Raw genomic sequence first — 27,981 nt, 5'->3', positions numbered from 1 at the left:
TATTAGAAGGAAAGGTGATGTAACACAGTGGTAAACATACCACTGTCTCAGCTTTTTTGAAATGGGTTGCAGGCATCCATTTCAAAATGAGCAAATACTGCACAAAAAACAATAAAGTTTATCAGTTTGAACATTAAATATCTTGTCTTTGTGGTGTATTCAATTGAATATAGGTTGAACAGCATTTGCAAATCATTGTATTCCGTTTTGATTTACATTTCACACAATGTCCCAATTTCATTGCAATTGGGGTTGTAATTTACCTTACATATTGTATTAACACAGTAAACCTAAATTCACACACACAAAAAATAATGATAAAATCTGAATAGAAAAAAGTTTGTTTTTTTACTGTGAAAACTATGAACATGTTTAACAAACCATTTTTATAACTTAGAATGTAAATATAAATTGTAATTTTCAAAAACATATGTACAAATATAGCAAACAACAAAGTTATATACAACTATTTATGTTAAAATGCAGGAAATGCTTCAGGTGTTATATGTACAACTTTTTACTTGTAATAAGATGCCACACAAATTAATTATGTGCCACTCACATAAACAATTCCTGTCAAAAACAAGACCTCTCTCCTGTGTATTGGACATCACAGGGATGACACTTTGTCATTCCTCCTGTTGACCACCTGGAGGCAGCATCTTTGAAGGCTTTGGAGCTGGAACATACCATTCAACAAGGCTTCACCTCACTGAATGATATGTTCCAGCTTTCACTTCATTATTTCTATTCTATTCTATTCTATTCTATGTGTAGTACATTAAATGTAATGAAATACTTGTTTTCTCTATCTTTTTTTGCACAGACTACTTACTGTCAGTCTTTCAGACTTCCAGTGTCCTGGCACAGTATCAGTATCATTTCTTTTTCACTGTGATGCTTTTCTAAGTAAATGGCCCTAAAGGACCCATGCCAAGACTGCAGTTAAAAGACCCCCCCACACACACACACACACGCCCAGCACATCTCCTTTTTCCTGCTTTTGCGGTTCTCATTCACTTTGCCCACTGTGTGTACAATGACTCCCTCAGCTCCATCCCTATACTCCCGCACCACCACCCATCTTCAAATACTTTCCTTGCTGCTAATCAAACTGTTTCCACCTTCATAGTAGTGCACATTTTTGGTACTTCAAAATTGGAACTTGTGCTTTTCTATTGGCATATCATTTTAGTTTAAATTCCAGTGGTGGGTTGTAGTTCATGTACTAACCGGATCTAACCAGGCCTGCCAACAATGATTGGCTACATTTCTTTCAGCTACACTGTGAGTGCTGGTCACTGGTGTAGTACTTTGGCTGTGTATTTCTTCATGTGCTGGTCTCTTGATGTTGTCCATATTCTAATCTGGTTAGATGATGTGTGTGTCACCATCTAACAAGCTCTGGAATGCATTAAACAGCTTGAGGAGAATGTACTACGGTACACTGACAGCACCACATGTAAATACAGTCCCTTGCAAAAGTATTCAGCCGCTTGGTATTTCACGCATGGGGCAATATTGTCAGGATGAGGAACTGTCAATTTATGCGACGAGGCACACTATTCGAAAGAACAACGGCTGTGTGCATTGCTAGCTGGTAGCACTGTTAGCTAAGAGCAAGAGACAGTCACGTACTGACACCGCCACCAAAAGTGTTGAATTTAAGCTGCCATATGAAAGCATTGATGTGGATTCACATACAGAATTACCATTTCACATTTGATGGATTTGATGGATTACTCCGCACTGTTGGAGCGACACTGCCTCGGCTCGCCGACTGAATTACCTACAGAAAAATAAACCATGCAAACGATGAAATTGAATTAGAATGGTAATAACCCCCTTGTGTCAAATGATTTGCAGACATTCATGCTGTTATACGGCCACAAACAGCTGTTTTATAAAGCTCAATTTGAGGTTTACTAACTACATCTGCACAGCGACACCTGCTGGCCTCTGTCACACTCACCCCCCTAAACTCACTCCCATCCGGGTCACGGCACCATTGTAGTGGCTGCACTCTGCATTGTGTTTTTATGACTCCGCCCAATCGCTCACCTCAGGACTCGAACTCACGATCTCCGGCATGGAAGTCGGACTTTCTAACCAGAAGGCTAAAACCCAGGACTCTGGCCTTGTGACCAGAGAATCCTTTTGAGCTGTTGGGAATGAAGTTTACTAACTACATATGCACAGCGACACCTGCTGGTCTCCGTTACATAAACTCAATTAAAATGAGTGAATGGACTGCACTGAAAATACATCACCAACACCTAAATGCCTCAAAATGTCAAATGCACTTAAAGGAACTGAGTTGTTATGACAACAATTAATTTTTGAGTTAGTTTAATTAATGGAAATGAGTGGATTAATTAATGGAATGAGTTCGAGTTACATTATCTTAATTATTGTATTAAAATGGAGTGTTCGGTTTAACAGTACAGCATGAAGGTCTGCAAATCATCAAATGGACTGCATTTATATAGCGCTTTTCCATCTGCATCAGACGGTCAAAGCGCTTTACAATAATGCCTCACATACACCCTGACGTGAGGGTGCTGCCATACAAGGCGCCCACTACACACCGAGAGCAATCATCATCAGACACAACAGGGTTATTCCCAAGTTGCACAGTGAATGAAACACAATGGTAAATGGTACGAATAATTCATGTCACATGCCATACAACCCACCAATCAAATTACAAGGATCCACTCAGCCGTTATATAGAATAGAATAGAATAGAATAGAATAGAATAGAATAGATGAGGATGAGTTAATAGAAACTTGACTTGTGTTAACCCTGTAACTGAACTGGTTCACAGATTCCATCACATCATCGGTGCAATTTGGTGGGGGATAGGGCGGACATGCCCCCCCACCTTTTCAACCAGGGGGGACAGAATATGGTATGTCCCCCCGACCTTCTGACATATATGTGTGTACTTGAAACATGCTATGCCAGTCTTATGTGCAAACCATGTCAGTCTTATGTGCAAAACCATGTCACAATAGTATCTTTGTTTCTGCAAGTTTGTATTTTTAGCAGCATTGACTTGTTTACAACACCTGTTTCTTGTTTGTCACATTTGGAATTTTCTGGGACTGCATTTGCCCAGATTTGAAACCAAAAATAGTTGCCTCTAGGGCAGGGGTGGGCAATCATGTGCCATGAAGGGCCAAAGCACTGCAGGTTTTCCTTGCTACCAGTCACCTCAGCAGGTGATTTCATTAATGATCAGGTGTTTCAGCAGGTAATTTCAAGACGACCAGGTGTTTATGTTCAAGGTAGAAGCTCATCAGCAACCCACCTGCTGAGGTGATTGGTTGCAAGGAAAACCTGCAGTGTCTCGGCCCTCGTTGCCCACTCCTGCTGTAGGGACTAGTGTCTACACATAAGTATCAATGGACCATATGCTAATTTACTAAATTCTGAAAGTTAGAAAAGGAAATTAGAAAAGCTATCTGGGACCTCAGAAAGCCCATCTGCAATTATTGCTTGATCCCCAAAATCAGTCTATGCAAGCGAAATTATGTTCAGTATGAGTGTTGTCATTAGTGCCACTTTGAAAATTAAATTCATGATAAATAATTTATCCTAAACTTATGATCTGTTGTTTTTTCAAACTTGAGAATCTTGAGAAAAAAAAATACAGTATGCGATAGTTAAGAATTATTAAGAGCCTGTTCTTTCATATTTATGAATACATTTTACCACATTGCAGTTGTTTTTTTAATGAAAACTCAACCTATCATTCTTCTTGAGTTCTACACATGTGGTGATACCTTATTTACTCCAGGATGTTAATAAAATCAATTCTGGCTATTCTCAGAATAAAGTACTTATATCCACAGTTTCAAATTGTATAAGTCAAATGGTGTCCACTTTATGGTCTTCTCAAAACATTAAAATTACTGTTCTGGATACTCAGAATGCATCTGAGGTCATCCGGCGGTCTGGGGGCCTAAACCGGCCCCCAGATCCCCCGGCCTATGGGCTTCGGCCCTGCAGCCTCGCACTTTGTCACCCCCATTTTCTAGTTCTAAATTGTGTCCTTGCATCACATGTTCATCTGGCACACTGCAACACTCTTGTTTTGGATTATTAAACACGAATAAAATTCTGAACCTTCTCAATCATGCAATTCAGTCTTGAGCACTTTGCGTGTGCCGCTGAGTGCCGTGTTAAGGACCACAGCACTGTAAGCAGCCACTGTGTTTCTGCTGTGAGCGGCTACAGACTGCAAACGATGCATGACGGCAGGGAGCGTTAGCGAAGCGTTAAAGTTGACAGCAGGTTTTCGGTGCTCCCGAGATTAATGTTCTTTTGCTGATTTAGTTATGGTGCAGGCAGCGCTCTGTGATGTAATAATTCATATAGCAGAATCTATTCATTTCAAATCAAGACCATATGTAGGTGTGATATGTTTGTAAAGGGCGCTGCAGTCAGTTTAAACATCCATGAGTGCATGAAGGCCACGGGTGCTGCAGGAATATGAGTTTCCTCAGCAGATGGCAGCTTTGGAGGGATGTTGGCTAATTTTCTAGCTGGGGTGGGCACTTCTTTTTCATGTCTGGGCTGAAACCTGAGCAGTCCTTTGGGATTTCTCATTCATTTGCTGTAGAGAACGTGACGGTTGCAGGTACGCCAAACAAAGAACACCTCTGTCTCAGCCCCTTGTCATATGCCGGGTAAAATAACAACCACTCAGCGACTTGTATGTCTGGGGAAAAACATTAAAGGTGTGAATTTTAGATTTACTGCAGCACTTGTATTTGTGTATTTGCATGTATTAGAGAGGAATTTATGTGCACTCGTGCTTCCAACAAATGAAGCCCTTCTACACAAATTAGTCTGGCTCACAGACTTACACCTTGTAATTTAGGATGGTGCTCATGCATGTGCACATAATCTGAGATCTGTGGTGTTGCAAACTCATGTTTATTGTCTGCTTCGCCTCGCATTATGACTGCAAAATTATTCATTCATTCATTTTTGAAACCCACTTATTTAAGTTAAGGATCACTGGAGGCTGGAGTAGAGGTGGGCGATACCTGGAATTTTGGTATTGATCTGATACCAAGTAAATACAGGCCCAGTATCGCCGATATTGATACCAATACTTTTTCATTTTAAGCTTCATAGATCTAAAGGATCCAAAAGACCTAGGATAGATTTTGCCAAACATTGTACGTGACAACAAAATACTTTATTATCACAATCAATTTTTTTTTTAAATATCACTCAACATAACTTAAAACAAAATCTCCTGAGGTAGAGGGCTGACAAACCACAATACAAGGGTGCGCTGCTCCGTGTTGTGTGACACAGCGCAGCGCTGCTCTTACAGACAGAGAGTAGACTTTGTTGAATCTGCGTACGCAGTGCGTGTGGGAGAGAAAAAAGCTTGAGTATCAATCTTTTTACACGAGGATTGTTCAATATCAATACCAGCGTTGGTATCGATATTATCAATATTAGGATCGATCCACCTACCTCTAGGCTGGAGCTTATCTCTGAGGTAACTGTGCAAGGGGCAGACCCACGCCCACACACACACACACACACACACACACACACACACACAAACCTAAGGTCTATTTAGTGTCACTATTTCATCAAATCTGCATGTCTTTGGAAGTGGGAGGAAGCTGGAGAACCCTGAGGGAACCCACACAAACATGGGGAGAACATGCAAACTCCACACAGAAAGGACGTGATCCCGTGAGACAACAATGCTAACCATATGTGATGTTAATTGCTATTTCTGAAGATGAGCATGTGTATTTGGCAGGCTGTCAGTGCACAGAGCAAATGGTGTAAGATACTAAAAATTTTGCAAAGAACGTTCATAATATCACTACTTAGAGGGGGGGTATGTTGTTCACTGAAACTGCAAGGGGCACCATGTTGTACATCTGACTACCTCCATGGTGGTGCATGCTCATAATGAGCTACAAACCTGATTGTGATAAGTGCTGTTCTGGGTGATTTTTAATGACAGATTTGCACTCCAGCACAGTTTTTTTTTATATAAAATAATGCATAGACTATGCATTTGCAGGCACATAGGCATTCCTCATCCAGACCAACCATGTCAAGTAAAAACCTTCCTTAACTCTTCAGAGCCAATCTGGTGGCATCCCCACAGCTAATCCAGTGTTCGGATAGAGGTATTCTTGTTTGACACTCAGGGCCCTGCCTTAAATGGTGCATGGTCTAAGGTGCATAGTGCAAACACTTTACATAATCTGAGCATGAATTTGGACACAGGATACAAAAGGGTTTGTATTCCTTCTCTTAATGAGTCGTGGTTGTGTTTTGGGCAAAACATGAAATAAACCAGACATCAGTCTTCTCCTTTAAGCGCAACAGTGAGTCATGGCACTCTACTATAGAAAGTGAACTCAAGTGAGATACTTTCTAGCAAGATATGTGCTAATGCATCAACATGTGCTAGCAAAGAGCAGCCACCAAAGCTCCCTGAGGTGAAGTAGTGACATTCATTTTTGCATTTTTCCATGACTGTTTTACTTTTTATTTTGTTTAATAGTAGTTTCCAAGTTAGTTTCATTATATATAGAAGCAGAGTGTAAATGCTTATGAACTCACTCATGTGAGAAGCTTTAAAAATAAACATGGCGGTGTTTATTGCTGACTGACAACGATTTGATGCACGACATGATGGACTTCATCGTCAAAATTATTTTTGACTCCTATTTAAAGGTTGTGTTGGATTGTTGACATCAGCTTTGGTGCAGTGACCCACCAAAGCTGGATTAATTTCTGACATTATTTTTTAGCTGCACTATGGCACCATAATGGAAGTCCCTTTTCTGTTGTTTGTAAATTAATATAATATAAAATGACAAGGATCTATTTTTGCTGTTATATAAAACAAATAATTAATGTTTTTACATTCTTTCAATGGAATGAATATTTAATTCGTTGAAAGCTGGAACAAACCATTCAACTCGGCATCGCCTCAATAAATAGTATGTTGTAGCTTTCACCTCATAAAGTATTTGTACCACTGAACTCATAAGCATTCATTATTTGTATAATATTATATAGCACCGGGTATCCTATTTCTACTGTTACAGTATACCTTTATACTTTTATACCTTTATATCCCAAAGAAAACTATGCCCTCTCATGTATAAATCAGTCTTACCCTAATCAATGTATCTTAAAAAAAAAATAATTTAAAGCATCCACATCATAAGGTATTTTAACAGTCACAGTCTCACTGGATGTATGGTTTGTGATATTTTCTGCTCTTATTTAGAAAGTGCATTTGTGTGTCACTAAATGTATTCTTTCCATGCCACCAAGGTTTTCCTGTGCACTGAGCTCACTATCTGTGCTCTCCATAACTGCAGTCATGGGGTAAAAATACATTACCACTACTCCATTTCCAGTAAGCGAATGCCTTTCACTGATTCTGAGGAAAACCACCGAATGCAACAATAACTGTTCTGCAGAAAACACAATACCACACCGCAGTAGTTTAGCTTCATTGTGGCGCCAAAAGCAATTCATCTCTTTTTCCACAAACCCAAGAAACAGAACACTGAAAAAATCAGGAGAAAATAAGCAAACCCACTCACCATGCTGAGATGCCAAAAGCAGCTTTATGTGATGGAGTTAGGGACAGAGCGAACCAGGCTGTGGAGTTCAAGCTCAACAGAAGTCAAATCTCCTCACTGTGAATCTTTAAAACATGGCTTCACAAAATTAACATGATGGTACTGTTGCTAATGTCCTAAATCACAGGTAATGCAGGCTGGAGAAAATACCATCTAGAGACTTTGGCCTTTAAATACAGTGGAGGTTCTCTGCATCAGCAAAATGACGGTGTCTTGTCTATCATGTCCTATCATTGAGTTGGAGACCGACAACAGCAGTCACGGTCGCCATCACAGAGCTGTCATGTGGCGATGAAGGCTGAGCAGGGTTTGTACTGTATGGGCATCTGGGTGGGAACCAGCTGGAAACAGACTGCTGACCCATGGATTCAACATTCCCAACCCACACAAAGTGGGCTGGCTCAATGTCGGCCCTTGTACTCAGACAGAATGACCCACACAGATAACACGGGACACTTGGCGAATGCTCTCCAGTCTCTCTAATTTCCAAGTCTTTTGCTCCATCGTGAAGCACTTTTACAACTTTCTTTAAACAGAAACACTGCATTCTCTGTTTTTTATGCACATCCCGAGCCTGAGGCTGGGCAGTTGTAATCAGCTGAGTGTCTGGTCTGTCGTTCACAGTTAAAAACTGCAACTCCAAATCAAAAAAGTTGGGGTGGAATCAAAAATGAGAAGAAAAAAATGCAGTGTTTTCTTACATTTACTTTGATTTTTATTTCATTGCATACAGACTGAAGCCAAGATATTTCATGTTTGTTCTGGTTAACTTCATTTCATATCTGCATTATAATAGCCAAGTGGCCTCTGTGTGTGTGTGTGTGTGTGTGTGTGTGTGTGTGTGTGTGTGTGTGTGTGTGTGTGTGTGTGTGTGTGTGTGTGTGTGTGTGTGTGTGTGTGTGTGTGTGTGTGTGTGTGTGTGTGTGTGGCTTCGATCACTGAGAAATTGGGGAGAGCTGACATTTGCCGTTTGGTATGCTTGTGGATTCTGAGTCAAGGATGAATGCTGAAAAAGTTGATAGGACAAGAGGGAACAATGGACATTGTGCTGCATTGCACCATGGGATTTTGAATTTTGGGGCTTTAAATGTTGTTATTGTGGTTCATGTTAGTTTAACAGCGTTGGTAGTATTATTGATTAATTGTGTTTTTGTAGTTCAGTTGGTTTAGTCAGTTTAGTTAAGTGTCATGTTGCCGTTACCATGAGTGGGATGTGAAGTGCTTTAGATGTCCTCTGCCGCCATCTCTGTTTGTGAGTGTGTTAAATTAAAAGCCCTTGCTTGCAGCGGAATGCAGAGAAGACAAAAAGCTCTGCATGAGTGCATGTGTGCATGCCTATAACTTTGACCACAGACAAACTGTGAAGAGCTGACATCTGCTGTGCCAAAACAGAATGGGGCCAAAACGGAATGTTGATACAGCAAATATTTTTGGACAAACTATGGATATTAGATAACAACACTGAACAATGTGATAATTTCATTCTGGACTCACATGCCATTCCAGCAGGGGGTGGTAAATCATGTAAATATTAAAAGCATACATGCCTGTATGCATGCATGAATGAATGCACGCATGCATGCGTGATTTTGTTTAGTTAGTTTAATATAAATACATAATATAACTGTAAATATGTCAAAAATACATGGATGTAAAAAAAGTGAAAAAAAAAAACCTTATTTCTATTGTGGTCCATTTAAAAATCAAATGACAAAATAGAAGTAAAAATCATCATCATCATCATCATCATCATCATCATAACAATCATAATAATAGTGTGTGTTGTGGGCTTGCCCTGTTAGTCCTAGATTGAGTTTTGTCTGTACGTTACATCCTCATCTTCTGTTGGGTATGTTGGGCATGTCTGTCCCCTGTGTGCGCGTCCAACTGTCTCCAGTCTGTGGGTGGTTGTGTCCCCTCTGTCAGTTGTGTGGATGGGTGAGTGGATGTCTGCCTCCCTGCCTTGCGACTCCTGTGTGGATGTGTGTATATGGGTGTGTCCCTGCCATCAGCTGTGTGGATGTGTGTATGCTCCTGTCTGCCCGGTTGCTGTGTGCATGTGCACACGCTCCCGGCCCGACCTGTGTGTGTGTGTGTTCTGTCTCATCCTTTTCTGGAGTATGTGTGTGTCCTTTGTGCATCCCTTCGTGTGCACGCATCATTCCTGCTGTCTGCATGCATGCGTGTGCACCTGCGGTTGCCCTGTCCCCTGCGTGCTTGTGCGTCTTGTGATGTTGTTGTTCCTGTGGGATTCAGGATTTTGATTATGATCTTGGTTTTGTGTTGATCATTTTGTGTTATGGATGTCTTTGATGTTTTGTTCTTTGTGTCTTATTTCTTCACCTCTGGGGTTTGTTTCTTATTTCTGTTAGTTATTTCTCTGTGTCTGTGGTTGTGGTTATTGGTAATTATTGTCCCTACTCAGTCCTGGTTGTTTGACTTAAGTTATTCTCTGGGTTTTGTGTGTTTGCTTGTTTTTTTTTTTTTCTGTGGATTCTGTTCGCGAGTGTCGATTATTCCAGTCGTTGATTGTTTGCACACCTGATGTTCTTCAGTTTGGTCTTTTTCGTCTCCCCCCGTTTACTGTTCAGGTGCGTGTTGATTGTTACTGTTAAAGTTTGTGTTAGTCATGTGAGATGGCATCCTTTGCACTCGTTCCCTCTGTGTATTTGTGTCTGTAAGTACCTGGAGTTATTAAGCATATTAATTCTTGTCAGCTCTTTTGCTTATCCCCTCACCTTTGCACCTGTTGGTTTCCCTCAGTCCCGAGTTTTGTTGGACCCCCCTCAACACCTGTTTATGCTGTTTGCTCAATGTTTGATCATTAAAGCCTTTTTGTGGATTTTGTACACTCAACCCTTTGTGTCCTGGCTGACCTGCATACTCAGGCTCCGATTTAGACTCAGTCCTCACGGACCATAACAAGTGTGTATATGATAACTGACTGTGTAACTGTTTAGCCTGTGACAGAGTCAGCATTCTAAATCAGTCCTGGATCGATTAAAATCCTTTTTGCCCCAAGTGAGAATATGAACCCACAAACATCTAAACATAGATTTTGCAAAATCCTGGATTCTCCCTTTAATGATAAGCATCATTTGAAAATGAAGGTTACACCTTACACAAACTGGGAGAGGAAGTGTCACAAAATAGACCTGTCAATCCAGCAATGACTTTTACATGAAATAGGATTTATAAAGATATGAGAAAAGTTTTCCAGACACCACTGACGCCTTGTCCATTATCTCCTTCGGACTCTAAATGCAATACATTCCGTAGATAACAGTCTTATTTTAGGATTGGGTTATGGTTTGTCAAGATGACAAAAATAACTGTTTGCTGTGCTGACAGAGTTAAATCTGTGTGTGACTGCATAACCTTCATAATTTGGAAACTATGTAAACGTAATCCCGAAGCAGACTTTGTCATGTCTGCACAGAGGTGCTGCGACAAACAAGTTGGTAATTTAACAAACCCACCACTGAAACCAATGACAACTTCCACACTGAAGTCTTCAAAGCAAAGGGAACGATTTGTGATGCGGCAGTAAAATGGCTGTTGGACTTCTTTGAGATGATGGGACCATAAATTTGTCTTGAGAGACACTGAACACTGTCTCAGCAGCGCCTTTGAAGGCATGCGGCTAATGATACAAAACCAGTGTCAACAGCTTGACATCTCTGCGGGCGATGCTGGCGGGATTCAGGAGCGTCACAGGTTTGAGAGTGTGACACACATCACACAGTAATGCCAGGAAAAATGTGTAGGAGGATGCAGAGGAAGCATGCTTCCTTTTTCCCCAACATAAAATGGCTATGCACTGTTTGGAGGAGTTGACTGAACAGTTGAGAAAGTATTGAGGAAACGATAAAGTGGAAGTTCATTCTGATTAACGATGGATAGATACAGTGCCTTGGAAAAGTATTCGGCCCCTTGGTATTTCACACATTCTAATTGGTTTATGGCATTTCAAATACAAAAAGTAAATCACACTTCTTGTTATAAAAATTTCAAAATTTATCTTCCTCAAACTCACAGCAAATCTCTACAACATCAATTAGTTAAAAATATAAAAGCCAAGATGATGGATTGCATAAGTAATGGGCCCCTTTGGTATAATAGCTGTAAATAATCAATTTTATTGCCATTACTTTTCAGACAATTCAGGAGATGGATACATGAACATTTCTAAGTCTCTAGGGAGGTGCTCCAGGCATGTCCATCTGGGAGGAGACCCCGGGGAAGACCCAGGACCAGGTGGAGAGATTATAACTCCACACTAGCCTGGGAACACCTCGGGATCCCCCAGTCGGAGGTGGTCAATGTAGCCCAGGAAAGGGAAGTCTGGGGTCCCCTGCTGGAGCTGTTGCCCCCTCAACCCGATCCCTGAAAAGTGGTTGAAGATGATGTGATGTGAGATATATATATATATATATATATATATATATATATATATATATATATATATATATATATATATATATATATATATATAGTAGTTTTTTAACCTCTTCTGTCACGTTCCCAATCTTAAAAGGATTAATGTTGTGACACCAAACAGCACCATAAAACAGCGACAACAACTGTGACATCGAGAGACACCAACAAAGACCCCAACATGGACTGTGAGGACAGAGAGAGAAAAAAAAATAACAAGCAGCCAGACAAACAATCAATCAACCCTCAACTCAAACTGTCTGCTCCATTCACCCGGGGTGAAATATACATATGACCTCTCGCCAACTCTGTGAGACAGGCCCACTGAACCAGTCTGCAGTCTGTCCAGCATGCTCACATGGTCTGTTGGAAAGAACTTGTTTTAGTCACATTGTAAAAGCAGGACAATTATTTAGGGTAACCAAATAAACTAAAGTTGCCTGGTACCCAGTCTCGTTTTTGCAGTGCTGGCCAGTGGTCGGCACAGATAACCAAAAAATTAACTTCGATAACAGATAATCAGAAAACTGAAAAGTTATCTTTGATAAAGATAAAACAATACGAGGTCTATTAGAAAAGTATCCAACCTTATTATTTTTTTCAAAAACCATATGGTTTTGATTCATATGTTTTTACGTCAGCCAAACTTGAACCTTCGTGCGCATGTCGGTTGCATCATTTGCCTGTGGGCAGGCTTTGAGTGAGCACTGCTCCACCCCTCTCATCGTTGTTTCATGGCGAGGAAATGGCGGAATGATTTGGGCTTTTTTCCATCAGAATTTTCTCCGAAACTGTTAGAGACAGGCAGCTGGAAACCATTCGAAAAATGTATCTGGCTTTCGGTGAAAATTTTACGGGCTTCACAGAGAATAAGGACTGTTACTACAGCTTTAAGGAAGCCCCACAATGGCACACAGCGCCGCGCTCCGAGCCGCCATCGAGAGGCAGAAAACACCACATCATTTCTAAACGGATGGCTGTGTGGAGCCGGGACCCTTGTGAGCAATTTCTCTGGTTATCACAAGAGCTGGACATCAGCCATTTTCTGGCAGATTTCACTTTTAACAAGAGATTTTGTCATGGAAAGCCGCACGGAGGCTTCGTGCGTCAGGACCGATTTGTTGATCGAGTGAGACAAAGGAACACCTCCGTTTCGGACTGTTAGAGGACAAGTTGGGACAAGCCCAGCTCTCCACAATTTCTCTTATACTCACTGGGCTGGTAAGCATTGAAAGCCGAGATAGGCATGTCCCAACTTGTCCTTTAACACTCCGAAACGGAGGTGTTCCTTTGTCTCCTTTGACGCGCGAAGCCTCTGCACGGCTTTCCATAACAAAATTTCTTGTTAAAAGTGAAATCTGCCAGAAAATGGCTGATGTCCAGCTCTTGTGATAACCAGAGAAATTGCTCACGATGGTCCCAGCTCCACACAGCAATCCGTTTAGAAATGATCTGGTGGTTTCTGCCTCTCGATGGCGTAACAACAGGCCTAAACAATGAGACCACACTTTCATCTTTGAACATTCAGCCCCTGCTGGAAGCGCTTGTTGATTACAGAGCTCACACTACAGAAGCACTCTGAGAGCAGCCATAAAGCCAACTCTTTATCAATCACAAGACTCCGGTCAGGTGGAGGTCTTGAAAAATAAAGTCATGCTGACGTATGGTTTTGATTTATAAATAACATTAATACCGATAGAATAACTCCAATAATGTCAATTATGTCATTTGTACAAAGTTAAAATATAGCATATATCTTTTAATGTTGAATAATGCACTAATTCTGAGGTTTTGTAACAAACACAGACAGATCACAAAGGTTTCTGGGTAAAAGTGCCTCTGCTAAACACTGATTGGTTCAATCATTCATTTTGTAAACCAACACGTTAATGTGATGTCTGTGTTGGTGTTTACAGATAAATGTGCTTTTGTAAAATATTCCATTTTTATTTGTAAAAACAGGCATTTTTACGGAGCCCTGGAAGTGTCATCGCAAAATGTTTTGCATGCGGAGAGAATGTGTGCACATTTTATGATGTAAAATGTGCTTTACACTGTGCGAGATGATTTTTCATTCAGGAATTTTTTGGACCAAGTTTCAGGTTAATCGCGCGTCCTGCATCGTGTAGTGTACATGGAGTAACAAGTTGTGTTTAACATCTCAGCACCACCTCCTGATCGCTGATTGTATGGTCCAATGAAAATCAAACCTGTTTGATATTATTCTGGTCGGCCGTCGTGAGGGTATCCTGCTGCTGAAAAGCTAAAGCATCTAACCGCTTGCACTGTGCATGTGCAAACACCACAGAGCTGTCTTGTAATGTTATGTATATATATATATATATATATTTTTTTTTTTTTGAAAAACTTAATTTGTAAAAAAAAACAAAAAAAAACAAGCCATTTGCAAAGCCAAAAAGTTGATTTGACAAACATCTGATATAACCAGGATCAAAATAAATAGAACACTGCCATCTACTGGTGCCCAGATGCTTAGTACTTAGGGCAAATACTGCCATGAACACTACTGGCAAGTAGATGGCAGTAGAGGCCTTGAAAACAAAATTCCAGATAATCCCTGTCTGCTACATTTAAAATGCGTGGAATTTAACAAATGCAAATACAATAACAACGTCTATAAACCCAGAGAATATATTCACAAGAGTTTTAGGCACTAGAGTTTAATGCTGTTGTCCGTGGAGCCTGAACAGAGTGTCTGAAATGCAATTGTCCTGTCGTGAACGTACTGAGATTACATCATCCTACCCATAATGCACTGCTGGGCACAGCATGTGCTCACAAAACCTTAAAAATTAGCACATTACTTTAAAAATAAAACATATATCTGATATTTTCACTTTATAAAACTTCAGACATGACAGTAATTTTAAATAACTAGTCCAAAATTAGTTTGGTTAAAATTTGAACCATAAGTTAAAAATGTATGCCTCTGGATGACTTAGGTGATATTGCTAGCTTCTTCTTCTGTCTACAGATGATAGAGATGCTTTTCATAGAAGCAGCTCTCTTCTGTTAGCAGAGGGTATAATTGTCCATCTGTTACAAAACTTTTAACGGGTAGATGCTGAACTGATTTTAAACTTTAAAAATGCTTGTTGCTGTTCAGCTTTGTTTACTTTATTGGTCTAAAAGTTATTGGACAAAAATTAATCAGAAGATAATTTGTCTGATAATGGTTTTTAAAGTTATCTAAAAAGATAACCCAATAATGAAAACATTATCTTCAATAATTATCTGTTATCAGATTATCATTAGTGTGCCCACCACTGGTGCTGGCATATCTTATAACAACAGCACAACTACTCAAAGAACCCCAAGAAAATTACAACCCCAATCAACTACTGCCTCTGTGACTGGAGGTCCAATCTCCTCAAAAGCCACAGTCTCACACTTATTCCTACAATTAAGTTACTTTCAGAAGCAGGAGACCTTCTGGGACATGTTTCAGAGCCCATGCAAGTGTGGTGACCTACAGCTTAGAGAAGTAGCCTTGTACCTGGAAGGTCATAGGTTTGATCCCATGAGTTAATGGACAAAAATGTGTGTAAGAGGACAGCACTAACCTCAATTTATACCGCTACTAAGGTGTCCTTGAGCAAGGACCTCTTTCGGAAACTTGCTCCCAGTGTGCAGCTGAGTGTCTTGCATAGCGACGGGGCTCCTGAGCAGCTGTGACTCGGAAGAGGATCAGGACTACAAAATACAAAAGCATGAGTCACTATGGCAACATCAGCAGCTGGTATGCAAGGTGCTCAGTTTGCCATTTAAGGATTAAGGACCTTGCTCGAGGGCACCTTAGTGAAATAATGAAGGTCAGCAAAGAGCTGATCTTTCACCTTCTCTGTTCACATCTTTATTCTTCTAGTCCAGAGATCGATCCTGTCACAAGGACCATTTCTGTCTTGAAAGGTGTGATTTTGTCCAAGAGCTTATTTTGTGATGTGCCTTAAGAGGCTAACATGGGATGAAAAGAATGAAAAAGTTCACAAAAGTTGAGATGAAATTGTATAAAAGTTAAACTAGTGGAAAGCCAGGGTTCCGTGGCATGTCTTCCTAATGGATCAGGCCTTTGTGCTGTTGGGAAGATTGTGCTGTTTTTTATTCAGCGTGTGTCACCAGCTTCTACAGGGATGATGGCCTTCTTTGACGTGATACTCTTGCCAGCTGAGATGCACTTCAGCTCTCTTGTACATCTGTCACTCATGCTGCACTTATCTGGGATTAATATGACAACTTAACACACAATTGGCAACATCTCAGTGGAACTTGCTTTTCTCTTTTGTCAGATTTTACACAGATAAGATTTTTTTAAAGTGCTTTCCTTGAAAAAAAAACATCATATACTCCAGGCAACATGGTGGCTTAGTGGTTAGCACTGCTGCCTCACACCAAGAAGGTCCTTTCTGTGTGGAGTTTCCATGTTAGACCAAGTTTCTTCTGGGTTAGTGGGCTTCTTTCATCTTCCAAAAACATGCACATTAGGTCAATGAGAAACTTGAAATTGACAGTGTGTGCTTTGTCTATATGTGTCCACCCTGTGATAGACTGGTGTACCCTGCTTCTCACCCAAAGACAACTGGAATGGGTTCCACCCAGCAAACACACTACGTAATGTAACACTTTATTTTGGTTGAGTATTAAAGACACCTTGACACATGCACAAATTTGATGCCCGCACTGCTGTGCAATTCATTGTTCCAGTGTGTCCTGCTTTGTCCCACTTGACACCACGCTATGTAAAATAAAGCCTGTGCCGTATCATTTCGTAGCCGATGACGCATTTGATCTCAGAACTTGGCTGATGAACCCATTCTCTCATCGCTCCTAGAATCACAGAGAAATGATCTACAGCTGCAGGTTGTCTCAAGCTCATTGTGTGGTGGAGAAAGCATTTGGAATCTTGTCTCAAAGGTAATTATTTATCATATATATATATATATATATATATATATATATATATATATATATATATATATATATATATATATATATATATATATATATATATTATATATATATATATATATATATATATATATATATATATATATGAGGTCTGTTAGAAAAGTATCGGACCTTTCTATTTTTTGCAAAAACCTGATGGATTTGAATCATGTGTGCTTGCATGAGTTCCGAATGGTTTCCACCTAGCTGTCGCCCAGTTTCTGGCAAAATTTGATGCAGAAGCGCTGCTCCAGTCATTCTGCCATTTTCCTTGCAATGAAAATCCCCCGAGAACACAACACACATCCTCACACAAAGGCTACTTACCAGCAAATGACGCAATTGACAGGCGTGAAAAAGTTCACGCATGTGCACGAAGGTTCAAGGTTGGCTCATGCAAGCACACGTGATTCAAATCCATCAGGTTGTTGCAAAAAATAAAAATGTCCGATACTTTTCTAACAGACCTCGTATATATACATATATATATATATATATATATATATATATATATATATATATATATATATATATATATATATATATATATATATAGTGTATATGTTATATTTTAACTTTGTACAAATGACAGAACTGACATTAATGGAGTTATTCTATCAGTATTAAGTTTATTTATACACCAAACCATAACTCAACACAGCTTTACTTTCCAAGACCTGACGGCAGCACTGTTATTGAGTAAAGAGTTGAGCTTAGTTGCGCTTCTCAGCTGGAAGCCATGTAGTAAACAAAAGCTTCCAGCAGAGGGCAGGGCGCATAAAGACAGAAGTGCTGAGTCATTGTTTGAGTCTTTCATTGCCTTTGATGCTACCAGAAGCGATTGTGGTGTTAAAACTCAAAATGAGCTTGTTAAGAGTTGCAAGTGTACCGTAGACAATACTGGAATTTATCGGTTATCTGTAGTTTCCGATACAGTTTTGGGTGGTTTATCGGTTTAGCTTTATAAAAGATAACTTTTCAGTTATCTGATTATCTGTTATCAAAGTAAATTTTTTGGTTATCTGTGCCCACCACTGAACATCTCATCGTAATCTAATTTCAGTTTTGTGGCAGCATAAACACATTATGTATAGGTTTAGGTCTTTCTATTGTAGATTTAATACAGCAAGTTATTGTTTATAAGGCTGTGTTATTTATGTCTCCACGAGTGTAATTTACAAATGTTTAAAATCAATTTTAAAATTTTTGATTCACTGTGTCCCGGATACTAATTCACGGGGCACTTAGAATATAATGAAAAAACATGTGATTATAAAGATTTCTTCATAATAATTAAATATATGCTGATGCATATACAAACTATAATCCAGCAAACCAGCTATGTAACATGAGTGTCTTATATAGTGATATACTGTAAGTCCTTTAGAAACAATTCTAAATACAACTGTCATAATTTCTATTCCAACGTGAAAACAGTTGTTTATATACACAAATTATAGAAATAATTCATGCAAAACTAAATGTATAAGGTTCAACAAGTAATAATTGTCATCCACGTGATACTGGGGCTTAGTAAATCACTTTCTAGACTGATACACTGTGCCCCGGGTGCATGTGACACACGAGTCATGTTATCAAATAGCTGGTAGTCTGGAGAAGACATAACACATGCTCATCAGTTGGACGGCATAGTCTTCTAACTAATAACAATTTTTGGGCCACCTTTCCTCTGTTGTGAGATATAAATACAAAGACAGTGACATCCACAAAATTTGCTTTTGACAGGAAAAACTGACTTAACTTGCCACTTAGTTTTACCCTTAATGTATCCAAAAACAAAACACTAATTTATAAGGGGGTGTCTTTATGCATAAAAATATGGCATAACTGCTGCAAATATACAGTATACGAGGTCTGTCCGTAAAGTATAGGTCCTTTATTTTTTTCAAAAACTATATGGATTTCATTCATATGTTTTTACGTCAGACATGCTTGAACCCTCGTGCGCATGCGTGAGTTTTTCCACGCCTGTCGGTGACGTCATTCGCCTGTGAGCACTCCTTGTGGGAGGAGTCGTCCAGCCCCTCGTCGGAATTCCTTTGTCTGAGAAGTTGCTGAGAGACTGGCGCTTTGTTTGATCAAAATTTTTTCTAAACCTGTGAGACACATCGAAGTGGACATGGTTCGAAAAATTAAGCTGGTCTTCAGTGAAAATTTTAACAGCTGATGAGAGATTTTGAGGTGATACTGTCGCTTTAAGGACTTTTCACGGTGCGAGACGTCGCGCAGCTTAAAACCTCCACATTTCAGGCTCTATTGATCCAGGACGTCGTGAGAGAACAGAGAAGTTTCAGAAGAAGTCGGTTTCAGCATTTTATCCGGATATTCCACTGTTAAAGGAGATTTTTTTAATGAAAGACGTGCGGGCGGATTGCAGCATCGGCTCGCAGCCGCCGCGACACTCCGCCACAGGAAAAACACCTCTGTTGGAAGCCTTGAGGACACGTTGGAACATCTCCAGCTGATAAACAATTTCTCATATACTCACTCCACTGAAAGCCATCAAAAGCCAACTGGATTTTACAAATGGTTATCAACACGGAGGTGTTTTTCCTGTGCCGCCGCGCCGCGTCGGCTGCGTCCCAACGCGCGGACCCGTCCGCACGTCTTTCATTAAAAAAATCTCCTTTAACAGTGGAATATCCGGATAAAATGCTGAAACCGACTTCTTCTGAAACTTCTCTGTTCTCTCACGACGTCCTGGATCAATAGAGCCTGAAATGTGGAGGTTTTAAGCTTGAAACAGGCTGATGACGCTGCCTGAGAGCGCTGCACGACGTCTCGCACCGTGAAAAGTCCTTAAAGCGACAGAATCACCTCAAAATCTCTCATCAGCTGTTAAAATTTTCACTGAAAACCAGCTTAATTTTTCGAACCATGTCCACTTCGATGTGTCTCACAGGTTTAGAAAAAATTTTGATCAAACAAAGCGCCAGTCTCTCAGCAACTTCTCAGACAAAGGAATTCCGACGAGGGGCTGGACGACTCCTCCCACAAGGAGTGCTCACAGGCGAATGACGTCACCGACAGGCATGGAAAAACTCACGCATGCGCACGAGGGTGCAAGCATGTCTGACGTAAAAACATATGAATGAAATCCATATAGTTTTTGAAAAAAATAAAAAGGACCTATACTTTACGGACAGCCCTCGTATGTAGTTTTGCAGATATAGCTACTGATTCACTGTGCCCCGTGATTCACCATGCCCCATTTTCCCTACAACAGTTTGTGATGAGTTCACTGTGGGGAGTTTAGTGCAAGTGTCAAGGTGCTTTAACCAGTGGTGGGCACAGTACAGCTAATCTGCTAACCAATAATTATCAAAGCTAATGTTTGTTTGCGGATTAGCTTTTCAGATAACTTTTAAAACCATCAGCGGACCAATTATCTTCCAATAAATTTAGTTCCGTTAACTTTCAGTCCACTAACATTTTTTTTGGTGGTGAAGTGAGCAAAGTTTAACAGTCAAAAACGTTTGTATACCCTAAAATCAAACATTTTAGTCTGTCTTGTGTGTTTATGGCAGACTGGCTGTTGCTTGCTGATGATGTCACCATTAAGTGCAAAATGTGATTGGCCGGTCAATGCAGGGACCATTGTGGGTAGTGTAGTTCAGGTTCACTTTTGAGATTACAGTGTTAACGTCCGCTCGACACAGAAACAAAACAGACTTAGTTTAACTTTATTTTATTTTATGTCTTTGTGGCTGACGGGATAATTTAATCACCAAGACTCAGTGGGAGAGAGGAGATCTCACGGCGCAGCTTTGTTACAGAGGGACTTTTCTTCACTGTTTAGACACTGTTTTGGATAATCAGGGTGGTTTATGTGGATTATTTTTCTTCAGAATTTAATGAATCCTACTTTAACTAACAGGTAAGAATTTATATTTACTACGTGTCTTTTACTCTGCCAATAAATGTATTAATCCTCTGGGGCCGACACCGTCGTATACGACTGCTGAGACCAAGCTTTACTAAATTATAAATAACTTTTTAATGATATGAGATAGAAACTTACTTTTTTTTTTTTTTTTGCTGAAAAGTTAACTCCGCGGACTTTCGAGCCAGCCATCGGCCATCTTTGTATTCCTCACAGAAGCTGTGTGATGACGTGCACAATGTGAGTGTCCAGTCATAATTGGTTCACCGTCACATGGTTTTCCAAAATCCAATCGTAGGGCAGATTCACCTCAGGTGAAAAGCCAAAGATCGTTTTCAGGAGTGATATGTTACTAGTTGGCCCGTTTGAATAGCCCCCTGGGTGCTCCAATGAGTACATACTATTAGTACATAATCAGTGTGCCCTGCACCATTATGCACAGCGATCAGTGAAAGCAGGAGCAGACGGAGAGCCTCTGATGACAATCTCACATGCTCAAACAAAGAGTGTGTAACTATCAAGATTGCTCCACTAGTTTGCATGTGAATGTTACTGGATAACTCTGTTGCATTTGCCATGAAGACAAAAAGTCACATAGACCATTTTGTATATATTGTTCAAAATGTGCATTTGTGTTTATTGTGTTAACCTTTTTTGTCGTACAGTCTTTCACACAAGACCTCAAATTACCTTTATAAAGTGTCAAAACAGTTGTTTATTATAGCTTGCTGTGTGTTTTGAATAAATGGGTGATTCTTTAACTACAGGCACTATTGGCCTTGTAAATGTAATTTCCACCACACCATTGCCTTACAATATAAAGCGCCTTGGGGCAACTGTTTGTTGTGATTTGGCGCTATATACATGTGCTCTGATGTCACTGTTTATCTCCATAGAAACTACCCAAAAAATCTTTCATACAAACTGTTTAAAGGGACATTACAGTGTTGTGGTGGAAATTACGGCAATAGTGTGGGACAACTACATTTTGTTGTATGACAAAACAGTTGTATGACATTGAATACCCCAATTATGTTTTGATTATTTTACTGATATTTTATTCAGAGATATTTTAAAACATTAGAAAAACATTTCTTTACCATCCATTTTTATCATTGAAGATCAAAAGTCTGGGTGTGGGACAAGCACAAAACGGCAATATTTGCATATAATGATGCTGAAAAAAGGTGAAAAAGTCATCATAGACTACTAGAACAAATTTCTTAACACACTTTCATTGTAAAGATAACTATAAAAGTGTGAAATTTCCCCTTTTTTCTATTTTTCATACAATATGATCAAAGGACATAATAAATGCCCAAATGTGTGTGGAAAATTATTTTCCACTTTACTTTTTCCTTCCTTATTTTTGATTGTAAACCTTTATTACACTTATAAAACACAACAAAAGCATATATTTTATGAAAGCACAGGTTGTCCTGAAAAAAACAGACATAAAACGTGATTGTGGGAGAGCTGTTAACAGTAATAATAAAACATTTATGCCAGGCGAGTGAACTGTCCAAAAAATGCCCTCAGACCCCAGAGGGTTAATGGACGTATTTCGGTTGTTAAAGCCACAGGGTTCAAAGCATGTGAAAAAAGCAGCTTTTAGTTTGTAAATGATGGTGTATATAATACTGAGATAAACTGTAACTTCTAATAGTGTTTTACTGCTTTTGTAAGAGACAGTGTTTGGGGTTTTATTTTTTATTCATTTATTTTCCGTGCGTTCTTTTTGTGTTTGTGATCCTTGAATTTACCCAGCAGCCCCTGCGGCACTTAAACTGAAACTGGTTTATCAGAAGCTGACAGTGTAATCTGATGTGGCCACGTCCCAATCAGTACTACAAGTTATCAGTTATCGATTATCTGTAACTTCTGATAAAAATTTTTAGCAGTTTATAGGTTTAGCGTCATGAAAGATAACTTTTCAGTTAGTGGATTAATGGTTATTGAAGATAACCTTTTGGTTAGCTGTGCCCACCACTGGCCTTAACATTACCACATCATTCTGTAGACTCCCAGCAATGTTGCTGCGTGTTGATGTAGTTCCGAACCACTCCTCTCCATGGTCGAGCACTGATATTTGACTGGTATCTGGGGGATCCCTGCACGGGGGCATGGGAAATTTCCCATGACTTTCAAGGTTCATAAACATGGGTTTCAACATATTTGCATAAACCATAAACTTATAAACTGTTTTCCAGTAAAATATTGGTTTTGTTGTCGTCATCATACAACATTGCAAAAATGTTACTGGGAGTCTGCAGAATTACACTGTGGCAACTTCACTTTCTGACATCATTATGACTAAAAATTGATGCTGTAACAACATTGTGACAATGTGGAATTCCTTGTTGGGCAGCACCCCACACCCCCATGACCTTTCACTGAAATAAGAGAGATTGGAAAACGAATGGCTGGATGGATGAATGGATGGATGAACAGACACAAACACACATAGTGAACAGTGCTTGAAATGAAAACCTCTCTGCAGTTCGGTTTACTGGAAATCAGAGGCACTTTTTGTTTTTCTCTTCCATGCTATAATTGCCGTCTGGAGCCTTTATGCAGCTTTTTGGGAGGTAATGACTTGAAGTCGTTTCATAATGCACAACTGGCTGGACTAAAAAAGAAGTCTCCCTTGTAAGGCCAAAAATGTGCAATCTATTTGAGGCTTTCAGCATTCTTTCCTTTGGTATAATAATATAGAAGTTAAATGTAGCTGTCAGTTCAGTCAACCTGCTCGACTTAAGAAGGAGATGAGATCAGACGGGGTCAAGCTGCACGAACACACAAAATCCGGTGAAACCAAACGTGCTTTGACATCATCTTACCTGCGTAACAGCACGTTAATAAATGTGGACAGACCACCACCACAAAGAGGAGTTTGAATTCAGGTCAACAGTAATCTCACATTTCCCTCACACCACAGGGGCAGATGGGACATATTTTCCCCAGAACATTAATTTGGTGGCACAAATAACTATGCTGGTTCACCACAAGTACTAAAGTGAACACACAGTCATCTTAGTGCATTACGGTCTGCTATAAAGTTAAAAACAAAAGCTTAAAATAAGCATAATGACAATACCATACCTCCTTAGAGCCCACGTGTCGTACCAGGAGAAATATCCAAATGCATTTTAAGTTGCTGCTTTCCGTCGACAGTTTGACAAAAGGAAAAAACGAGGACAACCGGGAGCTCTGACAGGCCGGAGAGCGAGGAACTGGATCCTGGCACTATGGTGTTCAGTGGAGGGGATCGCACGGTTACCCGACACCAGCAAAACATCAGGAGCGCCTTAAGAATGAATGAACGAAGCACCTGGCTAATACAGAGTCATGCTGACATAATGAGAGACAGGCTTACAGCACAGCTGAGGCAAAGCAGCCCGTATTTACTACAATCGGTCAGACCTGCTGTATTCTGTCATCGCCGTGCATAAACCCACACTATGCTCATGGTGGGCTGCAAATGTGTTTAGTTTTACACCATTCTGCACATTCTTTACACCTGAATCACTTTAATGCAAAGACAGCTGAAATCATCAAGTAGGTTTGTCAGTTAGCTCAGTCAGTGCGTATGTTATTGCAATTAATGGGTGTTGTCCTGAAAGTGAGACGGGGAAAAAAAAACCCAATCAGAGGCACTCTCCAAAACAAGCTAGTTAAAAGTCACGGTTCCCCTATGAAACATCGACTGACTCATCATGAAGATTAAAAATATATCATCCAATTCTGAGGTTAAACCCAAGAAAGAGAAGCACAACCATCCTGATTGGGCTTTTGACTGAAGCAAGAAAGGAGAGGCCAAAACCAACAAACCAAAATGGGAACATCTCATAACCCAAACTGGTGATACAGTGCCGTCTGTTATGCAGCCAAATGTCTGGAAATTAATAGGATTTGTGAAAAATGCAGCATTCTGCTATTTTTTTAATCTTTCAACACACAGAGTCATCAGTTATTTCATTCAAAGGACAAAGATGTACAAATCCTAGAACCTTGAAAAAGAGAGGGAGTAAGTCCAAAATACATAGGCCCTGAAGCCCACTGGTGACTTCCACAGAGTGACACGGATGAAGTGGAAATGGACACCAGTCCACTGAAGGTACCACAGGACACAGACAGCCTGACTTGTTATCAAATCCAGGCTGGCATATTGGCAGCCCAACTCCTCCCCACTGAGATACCCACTGTTCACAATCTCTTTCCATAGATCCCCTTCACAATGTTAATTATTCAACAAAAAGAGGAAAACATTTCACCAAGGATCATAAAAATCCATGGAAGCTCAAAGTGGTCATGGATTCAAATAGTTATTTTCTCTATTTTCTCAAGATAATTATCTCATTATCTTGGGTGAAATAAATTAACCCACTGTCTCAAGAAAACAAAAGCCATGTTTCTTGAGATAAAATCATTATCAGCTTTGTAGCCAAGTTAGAGGGCAGGGAAATGTGGATGACTGCATCACATACCTTTTCAACTGAGGCCTGATACAGGCTCAAACAGCTTTATGTCTGGCTGTGGAAGAAGACAATGCAGTTTATACATACAAAAAATATTAAATGGCTTTTTTTAGGTAAGATAATTACATTGTTATCTTCAAAGAAGAGTTTTGTTTTCTGAAAGTATTGATATAATTCATTTATTTTCCCAAGAAAACACAGGAAATAAAATGTATGAATCCATGACCTCTTAAGACGTCCGTAAAACATGTTTACTAAAATAACTTATCTTTCAATATAAAATAATTTATTATTAAATGTACCTGGATCTTCGACTGTATATTCTCCAAAATTTAAAGAAGTCCACATGTATTCTGTAGTTTTAAACTGTTCACCAAGTTTCATGATAACATTAGAGTTTCACTAATTTTGCCAAAACATCAATTAACAAAAAACAACTCAAGAGCACACCTCCAACAAAGCTCAACATTTCTCTTTTTATCATCCTCAGCTGAGCTGAGACAGTGCAGGAGAGAGAGAGAGAGAGAGAGAGAGACAGAGAGAGAGAGAGAGAGACAGAGAGAGAGAGAGAGACAGAGAGAGAGAGCTTTTTTCCAACATACAAAATATCATTGAAATCAACTGAAAAATAAAGTAAATCTATGTTTGTTTCAAGTAAACATGTTCACTAGCCTTCACTGAACTCTGATTCAGTTTTTCTGAAATCAACTGGAGAGAGAAGCAAATAAAAGAAAACAGAAACTCACCGGTGGCAGTAACTATAACTACAGCTGCATACAGATGTTTTGGCACCCTTGGGCAATCAATTTCAACTATTATTGGAGTACCCCCAAAGCATAAAAATGTCTTTTACATTCTATCTATCTATCTATCTATCTATCTATCTATCTATCTATCTATCTATCTATCTATCTATCTATCTATCTATCTATCTATCTATCTATCTATCTATCTATCTATCTATCTATCTATCTATCTATCTATCTATCTATCTATCTATCTATCTATCCACAGATACACAGGGTAAAATAAGTATTGCACATGTTGCAATACTTATTTTCCGTCATTTTTCTTAGGTAATATATGTTTAAAATATGCCATCAGTATGTTTTGTAATGTACTGATGAAGGTCTTAAGACAGCTTTTTGCTTTTACCCATCATGGTATGTTCCTTGTGTGACACCTTGGTAATGAGACAGCTTTTTATAGGCCATCAGTTGGGACTGAACGAGCTGATATTAATTTGCACTGACAAGGGGCAGGATTTCTTTCTAATTACTGATAGATTTCAGCTGGTGCCTTGGCTTTCCATGCCTTTTGGCACATCCCTTTCTTCAGGTGTTCAATACTTTTTTCCCTTTTGCCATTTCACATTATTACACATTACTTAATTTATGGACATCTGTGGTTTGATTTCTTTGTACGTGTGCATTACTTGGGTTGTTGTGAACATCTAGTGAAAATTTCATGTAAATAGCACCTTTAGAAACATATTTACTTAGAAAATGATGACATATCCAATACTTGGACATGTCATCATTTTGTATTTCACTTGTATGTCATCACTATATGTGTGTGTGTGTGTGTGTGTGTGTGTGTGTGTGTCACCATGAGCTGTTAATAAAACAGTGAGACTCACCAAATACAATCCATGGAGTAGCTCCACAAAATCAGCATTTTTAAAAATATTCTCACAAGATCATTTTTTTTTCTTAAGAAAGCATGGTGAGCTTTATTCATAAAATCAACTCTCTGCCCATTGGTCAATTCCAAAGTCTTTAAAGGATGAATACATAGCTTAAACGAGAGCAACAAAGCTAACACAAAACCACAGTTATTCATTAGCTTTAGAAAACATAAATTTTATAGTCCGCCTTAAAACAATAACACATGAGCAGGGCAGTAATTACAAAGATGGGGAAAAAGCAAAATGTTGCCTCTTTAAACTTGAAAAGCACCAATAACAGATCACTGCTCGGAACATTTAATTGAGTCATAAACAGTGAGCAAGTCAGTAATGTAGGGAGAAGCGTAGACTCAAATGTTTTAATATTATGAGCACGAAATCACAACTGTGTGCTGACGTTTGTGTGTACATCTAAGGACTCTAGCACTTCCAGACTGAAGTCTTTGAGTTCATCTCATACAAAATGGGAGCAAAACCAAAAGTGTTGCATTTATATTTTTGTTGAGTGTAGAATAAAGTAAAAAATACAGTTTGGATTATGTGGGTGGTGTTAGGTCTTTTATCTAAATGTTATGGAAACTGAGGGCACTATCGAACCCGATCAGTCATAAAGCCAGAAATTAAAACTGAAAATAAAGGATTTTGAATGGCTAATTTATATTTGCACACTGCAAAAACATCTGAGATATTAATAGTGAAATTCTGTAAAATTATGACATAAAAAGTTTTAAACAGAAAAAAAATATAAGGTCGCATTGTTTGTAGTATACTAGAATACGGAACCATACACATCTGTTAATTATATATTAATGAAGTGTTAAAAGTGTCATACTTCATTGTAGAATTTAAAGATTACT

The 27,981-nt window shown here is 39.3% G+C and overlaps 1 protein-coding gene across 3 annotated transcripts in view; it reads right to left on the bottom strand.

Moving 5' to 3' along the window:
• LOC117515351 (protein inscuteable homolog) overlaps positions 1-27,981 on the bottom strand; it is a 208,059-nt gene that overhangs the window by 138,227 nt on the left and 41,851 nt on the right. Inside the window, exon 1 of one of the 3 annotated variants that reach the window (XM_034175870.1) lies at positions 24,062-24,157. The exons of the other annotated variants lie outside the window; for them this stretch is intronic. The gene's annotated coding sequence lies outside the window, so the exon portion shown is untranslated. Of the gene's footprint in view, positions 1-24,061; positions 24,158-27,981 lie in introns of those variants that run through there. 3 annotated transcript variants of the gene reach the window in all.

Source organism: Thalassophryne amazonica, chromosome 8 (genome assembly GCF_902500255.1).
Source record: "Thalassophryne amazonica chromosome 8, fThaAma1.1, whole genome shotgun sequence".
Classification (NCBI taxonomy): domain Eukaryota; kingdom Metazoa; phylum Chordata; class Actinopteri; order Batrachoidiformes; family Batrachoididae; genus Thalassophryne; species Thalassophryne amazonica.
The sequence above is the reverse complement of the archived record's forward strand: the minus strand, read 5'-3'. Positions and strand labels throughout refer to the sequence as shown.